The sequence below is a fragment of the Triticum dicoccoides genome, chromosome 5B, assembly GCF_002162155.2.
Source record: "Triticum dicoccoides isolate Atlit2015 ecotype Zavitan chromosome 5B, WEW_v2.0, whole genome shotgun sequence".
In the NCBI taxonomy this organism is placed as follows: domain Eukaryota; kingdom Viridiplantae; phylum Streptophyta; class Magnoliopsida; order Poales; family Poaceae; genus Triticum; species Triticum dicoccoides.
Genome location: NC_041389.1, coordinates 497,741,174 through 497,750,395, shown reverse-complemented (window position 1 = coordinate 497,750,395; position 9,222 = coordinate 497,741,174).

Here is a 9,222-nt window from a genome sequence, read left to right as displayed (position 1 = left end):
GGCTTTCGGCTTCAAGTTTGGCCGGAGGTTGCTTGAGTCCATGAACAACGTCCATTAAGTGCTTGATTCGTGCTTTGCTTGATTTCTGCCGCCGAGGCTTGACATCTGCATTCTTTTGCTAGGCCGGCACCTGCAGCAAAGAGGTTGAGGGGGGCTTCTGCGGCCCTGCTTGGGGCGAGTCCATCTGCCGGGGCAGAGCCTTCATCCGCTGGTGAAGAAGACGACGAGGCTCGCGCCTCCCTGGCCCGATCGTCTTCGCGAGGCTAACTGGGGTAGCTTGGCGAGGAGTCGGCCCTCGTGGCCCCGCTGACCCGGGAGTCGACTGCGCTCAATGCTGCAGCCGGAGCAGCCAAGGCCCAGGGGGTTCCTTCCTGTCAAGCTGTGATCACGCTGCCGTCATCTTCGCCTACTCCGCAGGTTCCTGTTTCTTCTGTTCCCTCTGCCACCATCCTGGACCAGGCCGCCAACGAACTGAACCAGCTGCGGGAGGATCTCCTAAGCGCGGACCCTCGCCTAGTGGCCGGGCGCCTGGAGCTAGCTTCTGGCTGGGCCAGTTCTGCCGCTTCCGTCCGAGCAGCGCTGAGCCAGGCCGTGTCGGCCTCCGACGGGGGGAAGCAGGTCGCCAACAAAGACAAGGCCGCCCGCGACCCTGCCCTAGGCGAAGCTGCGGCTGCCCAGGCTCGCTGGAAGGCCTGCGCGACGAGCTCGCCAAGGAGGTCCACGGCCGCCAGGAGAAGGAGAAGGAGATGAAGGCTCGGGAGTCAGCCGTCGAGGACCAGGACGCCAAGCTTGATGACCGCCACAGCCGATTGGAGACGTTGGAGCAGTTGCTGAAGGTGGAGATGACCGAGCTAGACTCCAAGGCGAAGGTCCTGGCGGAGGATCGGGTGGCCTGCGTGAAACTGGAGAAGAAGGCTCGCGCCACGCTGAAGACGCTTTACGAGAGCGGCTTGGAGGAGCCGTTGGCTGGTGCGGAGGACGGCCACGCCAAGATGCTCCCCTTCCTGGTCGATGCGCTTGAAGATGTCGCAAACGGCCTTGGACCCGCGGTCAAGGCCGAGGCACGTGCTCTGTCTTCTGCGGCACTGATGCATGTCCTCAGCCACGTCTACCTACGCGACCCCGACGTCGACTTCGACAGCTTGCTGGAACCCGTGAGCGGCGACCGTGCCGCCGCTGCCGCTGAAGCCGTGAAAGGCCGAGCCGAGGCTTTGCTGGGGAAGTGCCGCTCCTTCAGCATCTTGCACGGGCGCGGTGCCGCCAACTCCGCGACCTGAGGAGTCGGAGTCGCCTAGCGTGACTCAATCACCGGCGACGGCGCCACTGGAGAGTGATCCCTTTACTGCTTCTGTCCTGTTTTTATTCCTGCAACATGCACCATGCCTCGCGGAGGCGTTTAAACTTGTGTTTGGTGTTGTGGAACAATCTATGGCTTGTAATATTTGCTTTGAATTTCCTGGAATTTGCATTTTCCTCTCCTACTTGTCTACGCTCTACGTCGGGAGGGCCCGGCCCCGCACGTACCTCACCCAGCATTAGCCCCGACCAGAAACCAGGACGGGACTAAGGAGTGAGGGGCTACGTGGCAAGTTAGGCTCCTGAGTCGCGATGCTCAGGAGTCCCCCTTGACGCGCGAGCAACAAGTAGGGAAGGGGGAAGCAAGGAGTGGATTGGTCGTTCTGCGTCGGCAGGGCCCGGCCCTGCGTGTACCTCACCCAGCGTTAGCCCCGACCGGAAACCAGGACGGGACTAAGGAGTGAGGGGCTACGTGACCAGTTAGGCTCCTGAGTCGTGATGCTGAGGAGTCTCCCTTGACGCTCAAACGGGTTTTCATACCTTGGCTCCGCTCGGGGAGGGGTGCGTGATGACCAGGTCCAAGGGACCTGGCTGGGTGGCGTGTGCTCAGGCAAGGCCCGGGCGTAGCCCCCGTGTCTAGCCCCCTCAAGCGGCACTCCCAAGGGGAGGCGTTGCGACGGTGCCGGACACTGAGCTCTAGGCTCCCTGAGGTTGTTACGGCTGTGGGCCGCCCTCAGTTGTTTATCACCAGCGCGGAGCGTAGCGCTTTCGTATGTGTACGGGCATAGCCGCTCCTCGGCAGTGTCGTCAGCCAGCACGGAGCATGGTGCTTCCACTGGTATGTGGGAGGGGGCTCCCCTTCGGGAGGATCCCCCAGGGCATGTACAGCCCTGCCCTGACACGTGGCCGGCACGGTAGGTCTAGGAGAGGTGTATCTGGGCACCCATGAGCTAGCGCAAGACTCACGGGGCCCTACCTCAAGGCGGGTTGCGCCTGGCTCTAGGCTTTCTCAATGGTGTGTTCCTGCAGGGTGGTTAGAATGCAAATGCTCTTCGTCCTCAGGTCCCGGCCCTCGAGCGAGCTCAGCCGCCGCTGGTATGACAGGTCGCGATGCCGTGGGTCAAGGCCAGGGGGTGAGGGCTGTAGAGCCAGTAGGAGCCCATGAGTCGCGATGCTCAGGTCCCCCCCTTTTAATGTGCAAGCGCTTTGCATGAGAGCGGAGGAGTCTGTGATAAGCATCAGATGATGATCATGGGAACCAGATTAATTATGTAAAAGCAAATTCATTCAGGTAGATGCAGGAAAAGCAAACACCGCTGGGTCAGGCCCTAGCGGCTTGGGGATGATGCAGCCCAAAGGGCGCCCCCAACAAGGTAGGTAAAGAGCATAAGAAAAACGGATACATGCCGCAGGGACGGACCCACGCGACCTGGGAATGATGCGGCCCTGTGGGCGCTCCCAGCTAAAAACAAAACATAGAAAGATGTCACCTGGTGCCATTCAAGATGAAGTGATGCTGAAGAAGCGGGCGATGCACGATGAAGACGTCGGCCCTCACGAGCCCCCAGGCCCTGGAGCGTTGGGAGGCTCTGGGGGCACAGGTGGGTCCTCGAGGGCCATCTCCATCTCTACCAGGACCACACAATGCATGACCTCCTGAGCCTCCAGAATGCTCCTCAGCAGGCGCTGGTGAGTGGCAACCGCGTTCGGCAGGCCGAAAGGCATGCAAACGTAGATGTGAGGTGGACCCTCGCAACACCCCACGCGCGAAGGCCAGAGGCACTCCTGAGACGCGGCTCGGTTGAGCCCCGGTATGTCAATGCAGACGTGCAGCCCACCATCCTCGCCTGGATGTGGGGCTACAGCGGGCAAGCGGCGGCTGCCGCGCATGACTCTCGAATCCTGTAGGTCCTGGGTGTTTCTGGCGATGAACTCCTGAGGGTTTGGTCTTCCTTACCTTGTACCTTCCTGAAGGAAACGTGCCTGGAAGCACCATTCCGAGTGGTGCCCGAGCGCCTCCCTCGCGACCTTGGCAAAGTTGGTGGCTATCCAAGAAAGAGCCCCCGAGCCCTGCCTGAGGAGGGCGCTGGGCGCGCCTTTCTATGCGAGAGAGGGTGGCTCTCCGTGATCGGGCGCGAAACATGACGCAACCCCTTTGGAGGCGCCTGCCTCCTTATGGCTTGGGCCAGGCGAAGCCTTCTTATTCTTGTGGGTCGCCTCGGGAAGCCTTCCGCTCTTGTGATCTGGGTCTTCGATTGCTGCGGCTTGGAAAGCACGCTGAAGCGAACACACTATGTCTCTTTCTTCACAGGGTACGCTGATGACTCCACCGCTTCCCGGCATCTTGAGGACATTGTAACCATGGTGAGTTACTGCCATGAACTTGGCCAGAGCTGGGTACCCGAGGATGGCGTTGTACGGCAGGCGAATGTGGGCGACGTCGAAGTCGATGAGCTCGGTGCGGTAGTAGTTGCGCTGCCCGAAGGTGACTGGAAGGTGAACCTGCCCTATCGGAACGGTGAAACCATCAGTGACTCCTGAGAAAGGCTTGGTCGGCTGAAGCTGATCGTACGGCACATGGAGATTGTCAAACGTCTCGACGGACAGGACCTTGAGTCCTGCTCAGCCATCAATGAGGGTCCCGGTGACCTGCACATTGCTGATGACTAGGGAGCAAAGCATCAGGAGGACTCCGGCCGTTGCCGCACACTTGAGCTGATCCGCTGAGCTGAACGTGATAGCGCACGTAGACCACCTGAGAGGGCGCGTGGCCTCAAGCTTTGGGAGGACCGCATTCACCTCGCGAGCAAACTGCTTAAAGATGCGTTGTGAGGCTGGGGCCTGGGCGCCACCCAAGATGTAAGCGATTGTGCGCGGATCCTGGAAGCCCCCAGCCCCATCGTCTTGATGTTGGTCTTCATTCCTCCTTGGTGGTGGCGGCAAAGGAGGAAGTCCTGCATTGCCGTGTGGGCGATCATCACGAGGCTGGTCTCTCCAGCCTCCCTCGCGAGGCTGGTCCTGCCAGCGATCCTCGCGAGGTCGGTCGCACCACCCTTGGCGAGGGCCACGGTCTTCCCATCGTCCTCCACCTCTTCCTCCTCCTAGGCCATATCCCCTGTCGTTGCGCTCGGGGCATCGGCCGATTCGCCCATCTCGCACGGCCCTGAGCTCTTGACATTCGTTGGTGTTGTGGGTGTGGAAGTCGTGGTACACGCAGTATCGGCTGCCCTTGGATGACTCAGGCTGATCCCTGCCTCGCTTGGTGTCTCGTTCCGCTGCAAGCACGGCAGCCCCCTTGCACTTCACATCCTTGGCCTTGAGCTTCTTCTCTTTTGGGTCAGCTGCCGGGAGCTTGAGGAGGGAGAGGCGCCCTTCCGTCAGCCCTAGCGCACTTGGTTGTCAAGTTGAAAAGCTCCAGGGATGTGCACAGGTATTCATGGATTGCCAGCTCCTCCTTCATCTTGACGTCGCGCACGCCATCGGAGAATGCCGAGATGATGGCTTCTTCAGTCACCTTGGGGATCTTGAGGCGAGTGTTGTTGAAGCGCTGGATGTACTTCTGCAGGGTTTCCCCTTGCTGTTGCTTGATGTGGCGCAGGTCGCTCATGACCGGGGGCTGGTCGCGAGTGCCCTGGAAGTTGGCGATGAAGCGGGTGCACATCTCGTCCCACGAGGAGATCGTGCCAGAAGCCAGGTTCAGGAGCCAGGTGCGGGTGCCGTCCTTGAGCGCCATGGGGAACCAATTCGCCATGACCTTTTCGTCTCCATTGGTGGCTTCGATGCCCAGCTCATAGAGCTGTAGGAACTCCGCGGGGTCCATCGTGCCATCGTAGCGAGGGGGCAGGTCAGGCTTGAACTTGCCTGGCCATGTGACGCCGCGTTGCTCGGGGGTGAAGGCACAGCAGCCTGCTGTGGCCACCGGATCCCTTTGCTGGTGTTGGGCCTGCTCCTGGTGATTGCCACGTGCCGCCGCTTGGAGCAGCGCGGGGTCTTGGCGTGGAGGCGGAGGGACGCGATCTTGGCATGCCGCCGCTGGGAGCCCGCGAGCACCTTCTTGGGGACGAGGGATCTCTTGGCAGCTCCCTTCTTGATGCGGAGGCACCGGACGTTGAGGGTCTTGCCCTGGGGCCACGAGCCTTGGAGCCAAGGCGCCTTCTCGGGGAGGAGGTGGTGGAGGCACCTCTTGATCCTCGCCTCCTGCACGGAACGGAGGGCGAGGCAGCAAGAGGGACGGCAGGGGGAGCCCCCTGCGGTGCTGACAAGCTCGGTGATGCGGGCGAGCCAGTCCTCGTAGAGGTCGTCGACGGGGCGGTAGTGCAGGAGCTCTCTTGCCAGGAGCAGCACAGCGTGATCGTCCGTGGGGGCGCGACGGACGTGGGACGACGAACCAGCTGGAGTCAGCGACGGGGTGGCGGTGCGGCCATCCCGCCGCACCAAAGGATGCTGAGACGAGGCCTGCTGCTCGTTCCCCGCCGAGCCAGTGGCGACGTTGGCAGCAGGCAACGGGGAACGACGAGGGCGTCCGCCGACGGGCGCCATTTGGGAAACGCGGGTGGCGAGAGCAGCCCGGCGCTCGGCGCGAGCCCGACGAGCATCAGCCATGGACACGACGGGAGATCACACGCTAACAGCGGAAGAAAGATTCTGGCGCACCCCTACCTGGCGCGCCAAATGTCAGATTTCGGGTTCCGGTAGACCCTTGAGGTTCGAACTCTGGGGTGCGCGCGGAGATCTCTCCCCTACCGATCTACGTCCGATCTCCTCGCATGATCTAAGCTGGAAACGATGAACAACACAAGTGACACGAGATTTATACTGGTTCGGGCCACCGTTGTGGTGTAATACCCTACTCCAGTGTGTCGTGTGGTGGATTGCCTCAGGGGCTGAAGATGAACAGTACAGAGGAAGAACAACCTCGCAGGAGGTGCTCTTGAGTTGGTGCGGTGTGTTCTACTTGGTCTCTCTATCTGATTCCGTCTAGCTATGATTAGATCCGATCGCTTCTCCTTTTCTCTCTATGGTGGCTAGCTCTATTTATAGAGGCCCTGGGCCTCTCCCCAAGTAATGAGCGGGAAGGGCGCCAACAATTGGCCATTTTGAAGGGGAATATCTAGTACAAGTTATCCTGACCAAAGGTGGTCTTCGGCTGCCAAAAGCACTGGTGATGACGCTGTCTTGGGCTCCACGGTGACCTCCATCCTGCCGTTCTGCTCGTCTTGGTCTCGTTGCACCGGAATGGTAACCTTTGCCCGATGCCTTGGCCTGTGCTTGCCACCTTTGCACCAAAGGGGAAACAAGGACACTGTGCAGGCCAGCGCCCGCCTGGCACCCGCCTGGCCTCGATCATCATGGCTTGCATCACGGGCTCCTCGCGAGGTACCCCTGCCTTGATCTCTCCGCCTCCTCACGAGCTTGCCTGATGAGGCTACCTCTGAGGAAGCTTCCTGTCGTCCGCCCCGCGAGGCTTGGCCCCTCGCGAAGGTCTTGAGCTTGAGTTGATGAAGATGGGCCACGCTGGGCCCCCACTTGAGCCACACCGTAGGCCGCAGGCAGGCAAGTCTAGGGACCCCCGTTCCCAGAACGCCGATAGACGGTGAGTGGTCGAATTAATTTCGTAATTTGCACAAGTAATTAGTACACTCGTTTTTCTCAAGAAGTTATGTTTACCAAGGCATTAATTAGAACGAATGCATGAATGACCACTAAATTTCCATGAACGTGTACATGCATTGGTTAGTTTCCTCTTGACACTGCTTGCGTCGGGTCATCTAACGTACCTCGAAATCCAACATGTAATGGTACTACTACTAGTATAGTAGAATTGAGACTTATCAAACTGAAAAACGAATGTTTTTTAGATGAGCCCTATAAACCCTAGTGGGTACGTACTCCATAAAAACAGTTTTTTCCAAAACTAAGTCGCCCCCTTTCATGAATTATGTAGTATACTCCTCCGTCGACGCTCCCTTTCATGAATTTTGTACTTCCTGTCGCCGACATGTGGGACATATAGCAACCGGGTCGACATGTCAAGCACCAAATAACAGTGCAGAACAGCAGGGGGATGCACCCCACTCGTACCGGCCCAGTAGTAGTAATGAGCAATGAGACGTCAAATCACAATGTCGCACCTTCCCAGACGGACGAAGCAACCATTATTTCACACTTCGGTTTGCCATCATCTCAAACCACGTAGTATTGCTTCTGCCTCAAGAGGGACACGCACATCTCCTTGGTACATCATGACACGTGGGATTGGATGACAGGCCATGCTCCCCCGCCGATCGCTCGGTAAAAGCACCTCATTTTTACTATACTTCCTCTGTATCGGTTTACTACATGGCATGGACGTCATTCTAGGTTGAGAATTTTTACTATACTTCCTCCGTTCATGGTATATTTTTTTAATCCTCTCTATCTCTTTATCCGTACTCCTCCGTCCCATAATATAAGAACGTTTTTCACACTAGTGTAGTGCCAAAAACGTTATTATATTATGGGACACAAGGAGTACTAGTATTTATTACATTTGCCAAGGAGTGACCTCTTCCAATGAAATGGTGTTGCTAAGTTTAATTCATTTAATTAGCTATAGACTCAAAATTTTCTTTTCACCTACGTACACGCGCTTAGTACCGTTTCTTCCTTGGGTCACCAAACTAGTCTCTCTCTTCTTGATTAACTTGCCACATCAGACTTTATGCCTATGTGGCAAGCTTAAGCACCTGTAGGAGCAAGTAAAAGTAAGTACAATAGTGCGATTTACATGGCATTTTTGCATATGTGGAGGAAAGAGAGGAAAGGAAAAAGTGGAGAAGTGGGCTCTCATGCAAGTGCCAGCCTCTACTACATGGTGGAGCATTGGGAGAGGCACCTGTATGGAGGTGGTCAGGAATCAGGAGACTCACGCCGGTCGTAGCGCCATAGTTAAAATGATAATGGCAAGTCAGATCACGGGTCCCCACCTGTCCAGCAGTAACTTGCTATCAAATCACACATCCCTACGTTTGCAGCAGCCTACTCCCTCGTCTTCTCGCGTCTCTGTCGAACCGACTAGGTGGAACTGCCCTGCCTACCGCGTAGGAAAAGCCCTGCCCTCTACTTTTAAATACAACTACATCCGCTTAAGAATCCAATGATATACTTTTGTGACATAGTAAGTCATATTTAGTTAGTCAAATGGATGACCTAGAACTACATGCAGGCCCTATAAACCGAGACGCCTAAAAATAAAAAAACCGAGACGGAGAGGGTAGTTCAGCACGTATCTTTTTAGATCAATATAGTCGAGATTCACTAAGGAGCAAAACCAAGTGGTAGGCTGCTCCTGTCGTGTGGGCGTAGCAACTCAAGCAGGGTCAGTCCACACACGAAATGGCGACACACTTAACAGGACCCCTCTGGCCGACATGTGGCTCATCCACCGTCTTGTTCCACGTGCGATGCACCAAATTACAGTTCACAGCAGCTGTTGGGGATATTACTACTGGGCGTAAACCGGCCAAGACAGGCCGGGTTAACTTCATCAGTAGTTGAGTATGTTAAAGCCCATGAAGGCAGATGAGGGCTCAAGGCCCATAATCGGTTTAAGGCCTGTAGCCGTAAACCGGCGTCGGTATGTAACTTGTATTGTAAGTTAGGAATAGTGGAGACCGAACCGGACACATCTATGAGCCGGTGTCGGGACTCTGTAAACTGACGGGCGTCACCCATGTATATAAGGGGACGACCCGGCGGCGGTTCAAGGAGAACAGACAACAACTCGAGACTTAGGCGAAGCTTGTTTGCTCCCTAGTCATCGAAACCCCATCAATTCCATCACAACTAGACGTAGGCTTTTACCTTCATCGAAGGGGCCGAACTAGTATAAACTCTCTTGCGTCCCTGTGTCCGCTTTAACCCCTTCAAGTTAACCCGTAGCGATGG